The sequence below is a fragment of the Megascapheus bottae genome, chromosome 4 (assembly GCF_031878675.1).
Source record: "Megascapheus bottae isolate mThoBot1 chromosome 4, mThoBot2.hap1, whole genome shotgun sequence".
Classification (NCBI taxonomy): Eukaryota; Metazoa; Chordata; class Mammalia; order Rodentia; family Geomyidae; genus Megascapheus; species Megascapheus bottae.
The window spans coordinates 84,666,892-84,682,278 of NC_143512.1; the positions used below are offsets into that span (position 1 = coordinate 84,666,892).

General features: G+C 50.0%; 1 pseudogene; it reads right to left on the reverse strand.

Moving 5' to 3' along the window:
- Positions 1-11,322: 11,322 nt before the first annotated feature.
- On the reverse strand, positions 11,323-14,977 carry LOC150064709 (glutaminyl-peptide cyclotransferase pseudogene; annotated as a pseudogene).
- Between the last annotated feature and the right edge of the window lie 410 nt (positions 14,978-15,387).

Below are 15,387 nucleotides of genomic sequence, written 5' to 3' on the forward strand. Positions count from 1 at the left end.
CACCTGCACCTGCTCAGGACCACATTCGCACCTGCACCTGCTCAGGATCACATCTGCACCTGCACCTGCTCAGGACCACATCCACACCTGCACCTGCACCTGCTCAGGATCATATCTGCACCTGCACCTGCTCAGGACCACATCTACACCTGCATCTGCTCAGGACCACATCCACACCTGCACCTGCTCATGACCACATCCGCACCTGTACTTGCTCAGGATCACATCCACACCTGCACCTGCTCAGGATCACACCTGCACCTGCACCTGCTCAGGACCACATATGCACCTGCATCTGCTCAGGATCACATCTACACCTGCCCCTGCTCATGACCACATCTGCACCTGCACCTGCTCAGGACCACATCTACACCTGCATCTGCTCAGGACCACATCTACACCTGCACCTACTCAGGACGACACCACACCTGCACCTGCTCAGGACCACATCTACACCTGCACCTGCACGTGCTCAGGACCACATCCGCACCTGTACTTGCTCAGATCACATCCACACCTGCACCTGCACCTGCTCAGGATCATATCTGCACCTGCCCTGCTCAGGACCACATCTACACCTGCACCTGCTCAGGATCACACCCACACCTGCACCTGCTCAGGACCACATCTACACCTGCACCTGCTCAGGACCACATCCACACCTGCACCTGCTCATGATCATATCCACACCTGCACCTGCTCAGGACCACATCCACACCTGCACCTGCTCAGGACCACATCCACACCTGCACCTGCTCATGACCACATCCACACCTGCACCTGCTCAGGACCACATCCACACCTGCACCTGCTCATGACCACATCCATACCTGCACCTGCTCAGGATCACATCTGCACCTGCACCTGCTCAGGATCACATCTGCACCTGCACCTGCTCAGGACCACATCTACACCTGCACCTGCTCATGACCACATCCGCACCTGCACCTGCTCATGACCACATCCGCACCTGCATCTGCTCAGGATCACATCCGCACCTGCACCTGCTCAGGATCACATCTGCACCTGCACCTGCTCAGGACCACATCTACACCTGCACCTGCTCAGGACCACATCCACACCTGCACCTGCTCATGACTACATCTGCACCTGTACTTGCTCAGGATCACATCCACACCAGCACCTGCTCAGGACCACATCTTCACCAGCACCTGCTCAGGACCACATCTACACCTGCACCTGCTCATGACCACATCCACACCTGCACCTGCTCAGGATCACATATGCACCCTCACCTGCTCAGGATCACATCCACACCTGCACCTGCTCAGGATCACATCTGCACCTGCACCTGCTCATGACCACATCCACACCTGCACCTGCTCAGAATCACACCCACATCTGCACCTGCTCAGGATCACATCTACACCTGCACCTGCTCATGACCACATCCGCAACAGCACTTGCTCAGGATCACATCCACACCTGCACCTGCTCAGGACCACGTCCACACCTGCACCTGCTCATGATCACACCCGCACCTGCACCTGCTCAGGATCACATCCGCACCTGCACCTGCTCAGAACCACATCCACACCTGCACCTGCTCAGGACCACATCCACACCTGCACCTGCTCATGACCACATCCACATCTGCACCTGCTCAGGATCACATCTGCACCTGCACCTGCTCAGGACCACATCTACACCTGCACCTGCTCATGACCACATCCGCACCTGCATCTGCTCATGACCACATCCGCACCTGCACCTGCTCAGGATCACATCCGCACCTGCACCTGCTCAGGATCACATCCGCACCTGCACCTGCTCAGGACCACATCTACACCTGCACCTGCTCAGGACCACATCCACACCTGCACCTGCTCATGACTACATCCGCACCTGTACTTGCTCAGGATCACATCCACACCAGCACCTGCTCAGGACCACATCTTCACCAGCACCTGCTCAGGACCACATCTACACCTGCACCTGCTCATGACCACATCCACACCTGCACCTGCTCAGGATCACATATGCACCCTCACCTGCTCAGGATCACATCCACACCTGCACCTGCTCAGGATCACATCTGCACCTGCACCTGCTCATGACCACATCCACACCTGCACCTGCTCAGAATCACACCCACATCTGCACCTGCTCAGGATCACATCTACACCTGCACCTGCTCATGACCACATCCGCAACAGCACTTGCTCAGGATCACATCCACACCTGCACCTGCTCAGGACCACGTCCACACCTGCACCTGCTCATGATCACACCCGCACCTGCACCTGCTCAGGATCACATCCGCACCTGCACCTGCTCAGAACCACATCCACACCTGCACCTGCTCAGGACCACATCCACACCTGCACCTGCTCAGGACCACATCTGCACCTGCACCTGCTTAGGACCATATCCGCACCTGCACCTGCTCAGCACCTGCACCTGCTCAGGATCACATCCACACCTGCACCTGCTCAGGACCACATCCACACTTGCACCTGCTCAGGACCACATCCACACCTGCACCTGCTCAGGATCACATCCACACCTGCACCTGCTCAGGACCACGCCTGTACGTGCACCTGCTCAGGACCATGCCTGTACCTGCACCTGCTCAGGACCACATCCACACCTGCACCTGCTCAGAATCACATCTGCACCGGCACTTGCTCAGGATGACATCCACACCTGCCCTTGCTCAGGACCACGCCTGTACCTGCACCTGCACCTGCTCAGGATCACTCCTACACCTGCTCAGGACCACACCCTCACCTGCACCTCGTCAAGACCACATCTGCACCTGCTCTCTGGACCTCTTCACCTGATTAAGAACACACCACAGTGCTGACTGTCCTGCTCTACCTGGCCTCCAGAAGGTGAGTCACTTCTATTGTACTCTTGTTTACTCCCTCTGCTCTTTTGTTCTCTGTCGTTGCTTCCCCTATGTTTTGTTCTTTTTCTTTCTCTTATGAGCTATGCTTCTAAGGCAATGGTTTGCTGTCCTCAGGGCTTCTTCTCTGGTGAGGCTATTTGAGCTTCAATGGGATGATGGAGGCCAGGACAGGCTCAAAAGTCTGAACGGAGTTGGATGGCCAGTAGAAGCAGAGGCCAGCACTTGTGGCCTCTTCCCAGGAGTGGCTGCACACTCTGGTGGAGAGACTTTGTGTCCCCTGGCTTTGAAATGCACTTTCCAGAATGTGCTGGCTGATCCCAGGGGGCCATGAGACTGAGTAGCAGGCGAATCTTTCAATGCCAGCAGCTGGCCTGCCTGGTTGGGCAGAGAACAACATAAATCTCCAAGGGCCTTCAGTTCCCGGATGGTGATAATCGGGTTGGTGTTGTCCAACACTCTGTTTCAGACACTTTATGATTGTCAAGGGAGTCTTAATGAAATAGCCCTGTGGATCCCAGGAAGCTCAGGGGCCACAAATCTCTGCCCTTGTCATGGTCAACAATAGAGACAGTGCAGAGGAAACACATAAAAAGCCAGAGGACAAAGGCACACCAAGGGGAAAAGAGCAGCTTTGTGAGTCCTGAGTTCCAAGAGGAGACCGGAGGTCTTCTGGGACACGAGCCCGGGCCACCGTTGGCACAGTGTGCATTTGCATTTTCTGTGTGAAGACAGCTCAGTATATGAAGACAGGATAGAGTCCAGAATTAAGGTGGAGGAATTGCCCTCATGTGGAGCCGGTATGGAGACCTGGAGGGCCTGTGCAAGGCAGGAAGGTAGTGGGAGACGTGGAGGGCCTGTGCAAGGCAGGAAGGTGGTGGGAGACCTGGAGGGCCTGTGCAAGGCAGGAAGGGGGTGCAGGATCCCATGCAGTCCTCTAAGCACCCAGGGCTCTGGGACTCCGGGAGCCGATGGGAGTGAGTGTCTAGTCTAGTCTCCAGGGACACTGCTGTAAACAGCATATCATTAACCTGCTCTTGTGCATAGGGGTCTTCTGAGTGAGACCTCTGACCTTTGTCATCTAGGCGGGCATGGCCCTGCATTCTGGAAGTGTCAGGTGATTGCTGTCAGGAGAGGGAAAATAGGAGAGAAAGAGCAGTCAGGATAAATGGATCCTATACGGACAGTGCACAATTAAACTCCACTGTACAATTCATATTGACATGTGGTGATGGACACACTGCCTAAAGGTCCCAGGCCTCATGTTTCAGGTCACTCCTGTAGTCTTAGCTATGTGGGAGGCTGAGATGGGAGGCTGGATGCTCAGCTCCAGCAGAAAAGTCCCCAAGACGTCATCTCTACAGGAAGCCGGGCAGGATCATGCAGAGGAAGACTGAGGCACAGGTGGCGCGGGGACCTAAAATAGCTGGTGCGTGAAAAGGCCGGGGAGAGGCTCAGCAGTACCCTGCCTGCCTAGTAAAAATGAGTCTCTGGGCCCAAACCCCAGGATCAAAATTGCATGCATATCTGCAGACATACGTGCGTACATACATACAAAGAAAAACAAATGAAGGCCAAATTCTGGTTCCTAAGACCAGGGAGGCCAGACTACATTCCTACCACAGGCGTGCCAGAAGGCTCCATTGCCAAGGAGCCCGTAGGTGGCCCTAGTTAGGTTATCAGGGCTCCAACGCTGCTACTCTGGCTGAACACTCAAATCCAGCCTTCCTGACCTCTCTGAGATGTATTGGGTTTACCCTGCCATTGTTTAAAGAAAGGAGCTGCAGAATCATCATGGTGGATGGGAGACACCACATTTACATAGAGCTCCCTTGGTCCCTTGGCCCTCGCCTTCCACCAAGCCCACACTTTCCCCGGTGTCTGAGAACAGCTACGGGCACCTCTCCCCCCCTTGCCCGGAACCTCCTCCCTTGCCTGCTTGGCTCTGGCACCATCACACCTTCTGCATGGCTGTGGCACCACCCAAGCCGACCCCTGGCACCACCCACACCCACACACTCAGCCGAGGGACTGGATGACCGCTGCCCACTTGGCCTGCCTGGACTGGGGTGGCCTGCAGGCATTTATCTGGAAGTCAGGCTGGCAGGGATGGGCTGCGAGCGCCTTGCTTTAATCGTGTGCCGCGGGACGGCCCGCAGCACTTCTCCCTCCCTGCACCACTTTTCAAGCAGCTCTTTTGATCTCTGACTGCTTTCTACATTAGGAGTCTAATCCTCTATTTAAACACATTTCTACATTGCATCCAGCTGTCTCATTTTAAATTCCTGTAATGCAGATAGCCGTAGTAACCGAGCCCACTACCCTGTGTTGTTTGCTTGCTAGTCACTGGTTTTGTTAAAAAAAAAAAAAAAAAAAGAGTAAAAATGTTTAATGAGAATGATGGTGAACATTGATTTGAAGACATGGATCCATTTAGCAGGAGCGACTTGGAGGCCCCCATTGTCCAAAGGCCGCCCCAATGGCAGGAGCCCCTCTCCCTGGCCTTGAGAGGCCTCATTCAAATGAGGGAGCATTGCAGGGCCTCTAATAGAGAGCTTAGTGTGGCTGGGACTGCTTGCGGATGCAAATGCAGATTACACTTATCCCCTCACTCCACGCCAGGCTTCGTGCTCCGGAGAGATTTTGCTTATCAGTCAGAAGCAAAGCTCAACAGCTCACACGCCAGCCCCAGAGAGCTCCAGACAGCATCAGTATTCAGATGGAGTCGAGTCTTCGGGTGCAGAGGCTCTTCATCTGCTTCTAGACGAATGCTTGTTGTATACTTGCTGATGTCAACGTAGGAGGGCCACATATCCAGTACCAGCGAGCAGTTCTGGTGCCCCCTCCTGAGACACTGCCACGCACCTCTCAAATGGTTTGCAGACCTGGGAAGGTCTGTTCTGTTGCCTCTGTGAAAGAAGGCCACAGCTCAGCTCTGGGAAGTAACCCAATGAAAAGGCTGCTGTGAAGAGCGGGCGTTCTCTGTCATCCCCCGGGGCCCCTCGTCTGATATTGGGGAGCCTTGAGGGGCCCTGCTGCCTCGTGGACAGAGGAGGTGCAGACAGAGGAGGCACAGACCTCCACAGGTCAACAGCACCTTGGCTGCTCTTGGCCACTTCTGATTGCAGAAGACCTGGTCTGGGGACCTACAGGTCCCTTTCCTCTGCTTGGGGACTGGGACACTCTAAGGCTGTGCCCCACAGGTCCTGGGCTCCCCTGCCCTGTCCATCCATGGAAGCCAATTGCCCAGGCATGCCCCGAGGTTCTGGGACCCTGCCCTGAGAAGTACAATCCATGGGTCATGCCGCAGGCCCTTCCTCCTTGCCCTTCCTTAGAAGGTGAAGCATCCAGCCAGGAGTCACCTCCAGCGAGCCATTCGCTTATCTGCATTTCCTAAAACAAGTCAGCACATTGTTCTCGTGCATAGATTTAGTCTCATTTTAATTCTCATTTAGTTCCCCAAATGTAAATTATACTTCATTAAAAAACAGCCCAAATACTATTCTGTCCTAAAACAGAACTGTTGATTCAATTAATAGCCTTGGTCATTATAGGACCCCTTTTTTTTAGTTAATAATCTAACCTGTTCTGACATGGAGAAGAAAGATTAACCTCTAGAAGGCCGTTTCCTCTGATGTTCCCTAATCAAGGCTTTCATTAGCCTCTTACTGATCAAAGATGAGAACAGGAACTGTCCTGATTTTATATTCCAAAGCATCTTTATCTGTTTGTCCTGACTCTAGGTGCTGGAAAGTTCAGATCCAGTTCCCAGCACAGGCCTGGAAACCCAGGCCTTAAAATCAACACCTCATTATTTAATCAGCACTTCTCATTTGCAATGCAAATGAGGCTCACAATGCTGAGAGTGGTAATTTAGACACCAATCACCCAGCCGTGGTAAAAAGCTACCTGAAAGATGGACATTTAAATGTTTTCAGAAAAGTTGGTGCAACATTTTTTTGACCGAGACTGGCACAGCCTTGCCTCCACATTGCTTTTTTGAGCTATGCCTGCGTTAAGAGTAAATCAAAAGGGGCGGGGAGTTTGGCCTAGTGGTTGAGTGCTTGCCTAGCATGCACGAAGATCCGGGTTCAATTCCTCGGTACCACATACATAGAAAAAAGCCAGAAGTGGTGTTGAGGCTCAAATGGTAGAGCTCAGGCCCTGAGCCCAAGCCCAGGACTGGCAAAAAAAAGAGTAAATCAAGAATGAAAAGAAAATTTACCTTCACAATGAAACTGTCATTTATTTCTTGAAAGCTCTGTGGACCCCATTTAAGCAGAGCTTCATTTCGCTTCTTGGCATGGCAAGCCTTTCCATCCAGGGGCCCAACAGTCCACAGTTCCTTCAGCACCCAGGACAGAATAGCTATTAATTGTGGAGCATCTGAATCCCATTGGAGGGGAAGATCCCAAGTCCTACTTGTTATGAAAGTTCTGGAAGTTGGCCAGAGTTTTAAAGCAGCAAAGATACTTAGGACACCGAGCGTGTTTTTCATAAACACATTCACCAAGAAAAAGGAGGCAATATTGTTTAGTGTACCTTCTAAGGACAGCACCTGGCTGGACAAGAAAAACTGGTAAGTTGTTTCTGTGAGAAAATTAACATGCTGCCCTTAGAAAAAATGCTGTTTGCTTCCACACTGACAATGTATGCTTCTCATCAACACGGCAGGGAGTGAGGCAGAGGAGTGCCCATAACCAAAGTCGTCATGGCTTCCGGGCTCCTCAGTGGGGAACTGGGCGTCTCTGGAGAAACTGAGGCATCCTGTGGGCAGAAGACAGCTGTCCTAGACTGTGCACAGACAGAACGAGGGGTCTGTGGTGCAAGCATCTATCAACCTTCAAGAGGCCTGAATCATATTCTAGGAATGATTTCCTAAAAAAGGCCCTTACACAGGAACTGATGGATGTAAATACTCCATCAATAAGTGATATGCTGAAAAATAATGTCTAGATAAATAAAAGATAGATAAATAAAAGCCTAATGATAGATGATGGTCAGTTTGGAAAGAATCCCATATTCTGATGCACAGAAGCCATATTGGGGGGTGTTGCGTGGAGTTGATCAGGTCAGCTGAGGTCACATCCAGTGAGGTGACACCAGGTGAGGACACACCAAGTCAGTGGGGGTGAGCCACCCACTGCAGAGGCAGCCAGAGTGGAGGAAGTGGAAGCACTCGGACCTTCTCCCTGATGGTGGCTTTGCTAAACATGCGGTGCTGACCAGCTGCATGGAGCCCATGGCCTCTGCGTGGACACGGACTGTGTCACACACAGCAGGTGGAGCCAGCAGCATGGGCACCTACCAGGAAGCAGGCGGGCATGCACCCTGACTGGCTGAATCCCCCCTGGAACAAGTGGCCTGGGGTCAGGAGCAGACTTTTCAGTGTACACAGGCCTAGGCGCTGGCCTAGATCAGCCATTTGGGCTGCATGGATTTTCCACGCCATGGCGCTATGTATTCTCTTTCCAAAGTCAGTTTCTGGGGGGCCCTTGCCCCAGAATTCACCATGGGCAACTTGTCACCAGCACCTAAGCGCTTAGAGCTGGAGAGAAAATCCTTGAGCCTGTGAGAATCCTGTCCTCGGCCGGGAGCTGAGAGCTCACAGCACAGCTCACTTGATCAGACCTCCACTACGGACCACAAAACACCACTTCCTGACCCATGTGGCCAAGCTTCACAGGCACACTCCACTGTCTCTCCTGAGGCTTAGTGAAGAGCGTCATTGTCATCGATAGGAAAATGCTTCTCTGTCTTAGAAGGGCGGTACGGATGGAAGCACAGGGTGGCCGGCCTGTTTCTGGGCAGCAGCGCCATGGGGAGTCAGTCCTTAGTTTGGCTGTTGTGTAAAGTGCTGCAGCGCGCGCGGGGGCACAGTGTGGTTTTAAGATTTCATCTCGGCTCCTCTGGATGGAGAGCTTGCATCCCTGTTTCTCAGTTTTGCAGGAGCCTGCACACGGTTTCTGCAGGAGCTGTAGCATCTTACATGTCTACCAGTGGCACGCAGGACATCAATCCCTGTGCAGCGTTGTAGCTTCTTGTGGTTGTGATTTGCATTTTCTGAAAATAAGTGATGCTGGGGCTCTCCTCATCTGCTTGTCTGCCACAGGTGTGTCTTCTTGGGAGAAGTATCTATTGGGTTCCTGTGTCCACTGAGTCACAGGAATTTCTTGAGTATTTTGAAAATCAATCCCTTATTAGGAAAACAAGTTACAAAGATTTCTTCCTAATTCCTTAGTGCCTTTCCATTGCTGGTTGCTTGCTGGCTGTGTGGATGACTTTAAGTCTGATACGACTGCTTACCTGTTTGGGGGTTTCTTTTTTGCCTTTGTTGCCTGTGCTTTTGATTTCACACCCATGACATTACTGCAAGATCAATACCATGACTCACTTCTCCTCTGGTTTATTCTAGGAGGTGCTGGCTTCGGGGAAAACACGTATGTGAGGTTTTAACGTGTTCTGAGTTGGGTTTGATTACACATGGCATAAACTAAAAATCCAGTTTCTTGCCTTTGCATGGGGATATCATGCTCAAGACAGCCTCTCCTCATCACACTTTCCTGGCTCCTTCTGTAGAGCTAATTTCTGGTGTCCCTGTCAGGCTCTGACATTATCCATTCCACTGCTCAGTGTCCCGCTCTTTTGTCCTGGGATTGTAATCCCTATAACTTTTCAATACATTGGAAATTGGGAGGCACAAGACCTCCTTTCTCTTACTCATGATTGAGTTGGCCAATCAGCATCTTTTGGGGCTCCATATGAATTTTATAATTATTTTTCTTTTCTATAAATTATGTCATTAGAATTTTGATGCACTGAATTTGTTGACTGAGAAGGGACGTATGAACATTTTAACAATATAACACACTCTTGGCCAAAATCTACTCCCCAAGCTCAGCAACAGCTATATAATTTCCAGAAGTCTATGAGAAATGAAAAGGCTGGTTTACTGGTTTAGAAATGGTTGGAAATTTATTTAGTTATTTTTGTGTTTATTTATTGATGTGTGTGTGTGTGTGTGTGTGTGTGTGTGTGTGTGTACATGTACACACTTTTGTGGGTGTGTGTCAATCCAGGGGCTTGAACTCAGGTCCTGGTCACTGATCCTGAGCATTTCTGTTTGTGTCTAGCACTCTCCCACTTGAACCACAACTCTACTTCACCTTTTTGAATTGGAAATAAAAATCTCTTGGACTTTTGTGCCCAAGCTGGTTTCTAACTGCAATCTTCAGATCAGTCGTTCAGATTACAGTGTGAACCACCAGCATCTGGTTGACTGGAAATTTTTTGAACAGTGAAAAACAAGCATGAAACCAAGTGTGGAGGCCTCTGATATTAATCTCAAGCTCACGTGCCTTGGGTGCCATCTCTGTCCAAGGCCCTTCTCCAAATTAACATGGCAGCCTACATTCAGGGGACAGAACATCCTTCATAAGACATCAGCACCTGCTCCCTAGCTCTGGATCCCTAGTCTAGGCACAGGTCAGAATTAATGCTGTGAAATATATCTCTTTTTTTTGACTTCTCAAATGTTTATTAGATTTAACTTGTTTCTAGATTATTGCTTTCTATCACTAAATGCATGATGTTTGTGTATTTCTAAAACAATTCAACAAGTAATTGAACATATTTGAATGTCATAGAATTTACTTATATACACAAAAGTACAGAAACTAGTGTGTCCCTATCATATTGCCTTAATATTGCTTCAATAGGCCACACACAATAGTATTTTTATTTCTCATCTCGACATAAGATCAAAGCAGTAAATATTATACCTACATAAAAAATGAAAAGAACCTCAAGAGCCAATAGTGATTCTGTTAGTGTGATGAGATTAAACCTTTTTCATATATACCTTTTCCAAGGGCTTTACTTAATGATGCTATTATTTTTTACAATCAAATATCAAATTTTTGAAATCCCATAAAAATTGTCATATAACAACTGATATACTTCCTTATATGTATATATATATATGAAAATAATAGAATTTAATTCAATTTTAGTTTCCAGAAAATTAACCCTACAAAGACTTCTCAAAGGATTTTTGGAACCTTCAAATAATTTTTATTACATAAGAGATTTCCAAATATAAAAACAATCATAAAACTAGGACTAAAAAATCATAAAACCATATACAGTTTTTATATTTTATAGTTAATCTTAATATTTAAAGTATAACTGATTTTTATTTTATTCTATAGTTTCTATCTAAATGAATTTTAAAAAGATACCTGTCACAAAGTCTCTAGATAAAAGTCAGTGGATGATTGAGGACAAGATATAATAGTAGGATTCACTGATCACATACTCACAGATATCTACAGAATAAATCTGTAAGATGAAAGTGTCTATCTGGTATTTGTCTAGAATTGGATTATTATTTTACATAATGTCATATCTTTTGAATCTGGTATAGAAGTCATTACCATGACTAAATTAAAATACTACAAATGAAGATACTCCAACACAAAGACTTGAATGATTTTGTTTAGAATATCAATGGTTGACTCATCCAGATTTTCTTCATTGTCATCCATAGTGTGCCAAACTTCAGGGAAAGGAGAGGTTATCAGATGCAGAATTGGGACACCTTTTCTTAAAAAATGGAATATGATCATCCTGAATAATATTCCCATAACCAAAATTCTGGAATTATCGCCTCTTTAAAGAGTGATCCTTGAGCAAGCCTAATTTATGGAGTTCCTGTTCGACTGCTTGAAGCCTATCAAACCATCTGGCAGAGTTTGGAAACAAATTGGGAAATGTTGGGATTCAAGCTCCAGTTAGATCCAGTACGATCCTTAAATCCATGCCATGCAGTTGGTTGGTGACTGTGGCTCCAGGTGGGTATGTGGTCGACGCCATCTTCACAGCTAAATGCCGAGGCCCATACAGAGAGTCCTGAGGAGACCAGTGAAGGAAAACTTCTCCATCAAAGAAAATCAGCTGCAGCGAGCGATCTGGCTTGGAGCTTGAGACACCCTTCAAGGAAAGGAGTTGCTTGTCTAAGGCACACGCTAGTTCCACCATCATGGCACAATGGCACAGCTGAGTCAGTGGCTTCTACAAACACGCTGTTGTCCCAACAGGAGAAGGACTTGGAGTCATAGTGGCAGGCAAGGACCAAGTGTCGTTTGGCAGTGGGGTTGAGAGTACTGATGATATTTGAGAAAGACCGGTATCCGTAGGGTGTCTTACTCAAGGAGGTGTCTACTTCCAAAACCCAGTCAGCCTGAAGTCTCTGAAGGCACTGCATGATGTGCTGGGGGCAGCCTAGCTTCCCGGGATCCTGGGTATCTTTCTATCAGCAAGGGTCGTAAGTCATGTTGCCACATAGCAGAAATACTGGTACTTTCTGCAATTTGCTGAAGAGATGATGCATTCAGAATAGCTGGTGGGTGATCATCCAGGAGTCCCGGCCCTGACTCCCCGCTGCCGGGTCAGGGCGGCTGCCGGCAGCAGTCGCAGCAGAAGCAGCAGGTGGACGGTGCCTGCTGCCTGCCATCTTCACCAGGCCGTGTGGGCGCCGGTTCCTGGGGCCGTCCGTGGTCACGAGCCCAGGAACGCGTGCCCCAAATATATCTTTTTTTATTTTAAGTTTTTTGTCAGTCATGGAGCTTGGACTCTGGCCCGGGCGCTGTCCCTGAGCTCTTCAGCTCAAGGCTACCGCCCTACCCCTTGAGCCACAGCGCCACTTCCAGTTTTCTAGTGGTTAATTGCGGATACGAGTCTCATGGTCTTTAGTGCCAGGGCTGGCTTTGAACAGCGATCCTCAGATCTCAGCCTCCTGAGTAGCTAGGATTATAAGAGTGAGCCACCACACCCCCCTGAGATATATCTTTGTTTACTGTCATTTCCCTCCACTGAGTCCAGCATTTCTAAATCATTCCATCCCATATGAACCAGGGCCAAGATACACAGGGCATCAGCTTGTACAGTTACCTAAGAAAACAAAATGAAAAAGATACTTGTGGGCTGTGAGTTGGGCCTAGTGGTGGAGGGCTTGCCTAGCGTGCTTGATGACCTGGGTTCGATTCCTCGGTACTACATACATAGAAAAAAAAGCCGGAAGTGTTGCTGAGGCTCAAGTGGTAGAGCTCTAGCCTTGAGAAAGTCCAAGGACAGTGCTCAGGCCCTGAGCTCAAGCCCAGGACTGGCAAGACAAAGAAAAAGATACGTGTGCTCATGGCAATCCTTTCTCTTTGGAAAATGACAAAAGTTTAATTCTAAACAAGGAGGAGGAGGAGAAGAAGAATGAAATAAGGGAGGGAGGCAGGCAGGCAGGCAGGCAGGCAGGCAGGCAGGCAGGCAGGCAGGAAGGAAGGAAGGAAGGAAGGAAGGAAGGAAGGAAGGAAGGAAGGAAGGAAAGGTGGAAGGGAGGGAGGGAGGGAAAAGTTTCTAAGAGCACAGTGGCAATGGCTGGAACATCACCAGCTGGTGGCTCGCCTGCCCAGTGTGCCTTCCCTGAAGACCCTGGGGCATCAAAGCCCCCAGCGTCTGTGTGGAAGCCTCTTCTGTACCTGCCATCTGTGTCTGTGGCTAGGAACCCACTGTAGACCTTCAGCCAGGCCCCATTGCCAGGCCAGGGAAGTTGTGTGTCTCTCAGGAAATACCACCCCAGTCCCTCCTGTGCCAGGCCTGCCGGTGGGCATCCTGACAAGCCCCTTTCTGAGCACACAGCCTGCTGGCGCAAGTCTCCAGTGCCTGCTCTGGGGGTCACCCTCTGCCATCCGCACCGCTCAGGAAGGAGGAGGGGCAGGCCCTGGGTGTGTTTATGTGGGCATGCAGCGGGACCTCTGCCCTCCACCAGAGTGCTGCAGAGCCCTGTGTAGACGGCCTCATCCCTGCCTCCCTGTGCATAAGGGAACTTGTAATAAACAGCTGGGACAAATGCCCTCTGTGTTCTGATTTCTCCTGGTAGGAAAGTGTGTGTTCTGTTTCATCTCATTTCAACTTATTTTGCGCTCCTTGCCAAGCCCACCGTGGGTGGCCCTGGTCTCAGAGTCCTCTAGCCTCAGCCTCCTGGAAAGCAGAAGATAACTTCTACCTCCTGTGTTTGCAACTGAGGTCCAAAGGAAGACGACAGGCAGAGGGCATGGGTTCCCCTGCACCCATCTGTCACCCAGCCCTAAGTGCTACCAGCCTGGGGAGACACGCAGGCCTGATGAATGGAAGGCAAGCAAATGTCTGACCCTCGAGCCTCAGGGACCGGCAGATAGTTTTAGGAGTCTGTCAGAAAATTCTGTGGCCCTAGGCCCACAGTGATGTTTTATTTCCAAGCCCATTATTGATTTTGACATGAAGAAAATAATTTGCCACTGTTTCGTAGATGCTTTGGGGATCCTGAGCCGCTCACACACGCATGGCCCGTGCTAACAGATGTGGGATCAAGTCTGCCTTCTGAGTGCGATCGCAGGGAGGACCGTCCTGATGAGACGTGGCACACTAATCGAAAACACAAGTAAAGTGAAAATTAAATTTAAAAGCCAATAACTTAGTATCTTCCTTGCCAGGAGTGATGGCTTTCATTTGCCCCACACTCTGCACCGGCCAGGTCGGTGTGGCGGCGGTCGCAGGCCTCTTCCAAGCGCTGGTGGAGTTGATTAATTTCGTGGAACGGAGCTTTGTCTTCCCCAGCTCACTGAGCAACTTCATTTCGGCTGATGAGTTCAAACAGAGGTCAGAACAATCCTCGTTTCTGACAATCCCACGAAATGGGAATTAATTTTATGAGTTAGTGCCACTGCACTTAGAGCGGAGCAGAAATAGTCGGAGACGTTAACATAAGCGGTGTGAGCGGGCCGGCCAGCACTCAGCCTGATGAACACCTGGGGGCCTTCTGCCACCAGGGTGCCACCAGGCCAGTCCGTGTGGCACCAAACCGACGTCTGAAAGGCAGCGGGAAGGGCCGGGCTAGGAGAGTAAACATGGGGTGACCAGAGCATTCAAGAGGGATTTCGAAAAACTGCGCATTTTAAAACTGCGGTCGGTCCTTGAGGTCTGTAAGGAAGAGCCAGCTTCCATTACGTTCACTCCCTGTTCTGGCTACTGGGCCTGGAACTCTGGTCTGAGGCCTCGGGACTCCACCCTGGGAGCCATGCTGGCCTGCGTCGGTGCCCAGGTTCCTGCCCGGTGCGGGTCCTCCTCCCCTGGGGCCAGAGACTCCTGCTTCCCGGTAAACCAGCTCACTCCTCAGCTTCCACTGTCTTAACAACAGTTTCTCCATCTCTCCAACTACTTTTGAGACTGATGTGGCTTTGTTGCCGAGTTGGAGCCTGAGACACTATCATGATCGTCACGTGGAGAAGGGTACAGAAAGACAGGGAGAGGAGCAGAGCTGAAGGAACGGAGAGAAAGGACGGCAGAGGGCCCTAGCGATGACAACCATGCTTCTGTGGCTCCAGACAAGGGAAGCCAAATGACCCCGGGAAACCAGACTCGGGTGGCAGCCAGCTCCGGGGGACCCTGTGGGAGCCCCAGGGAATCTGAATTAGAAGACCTGCATTTAA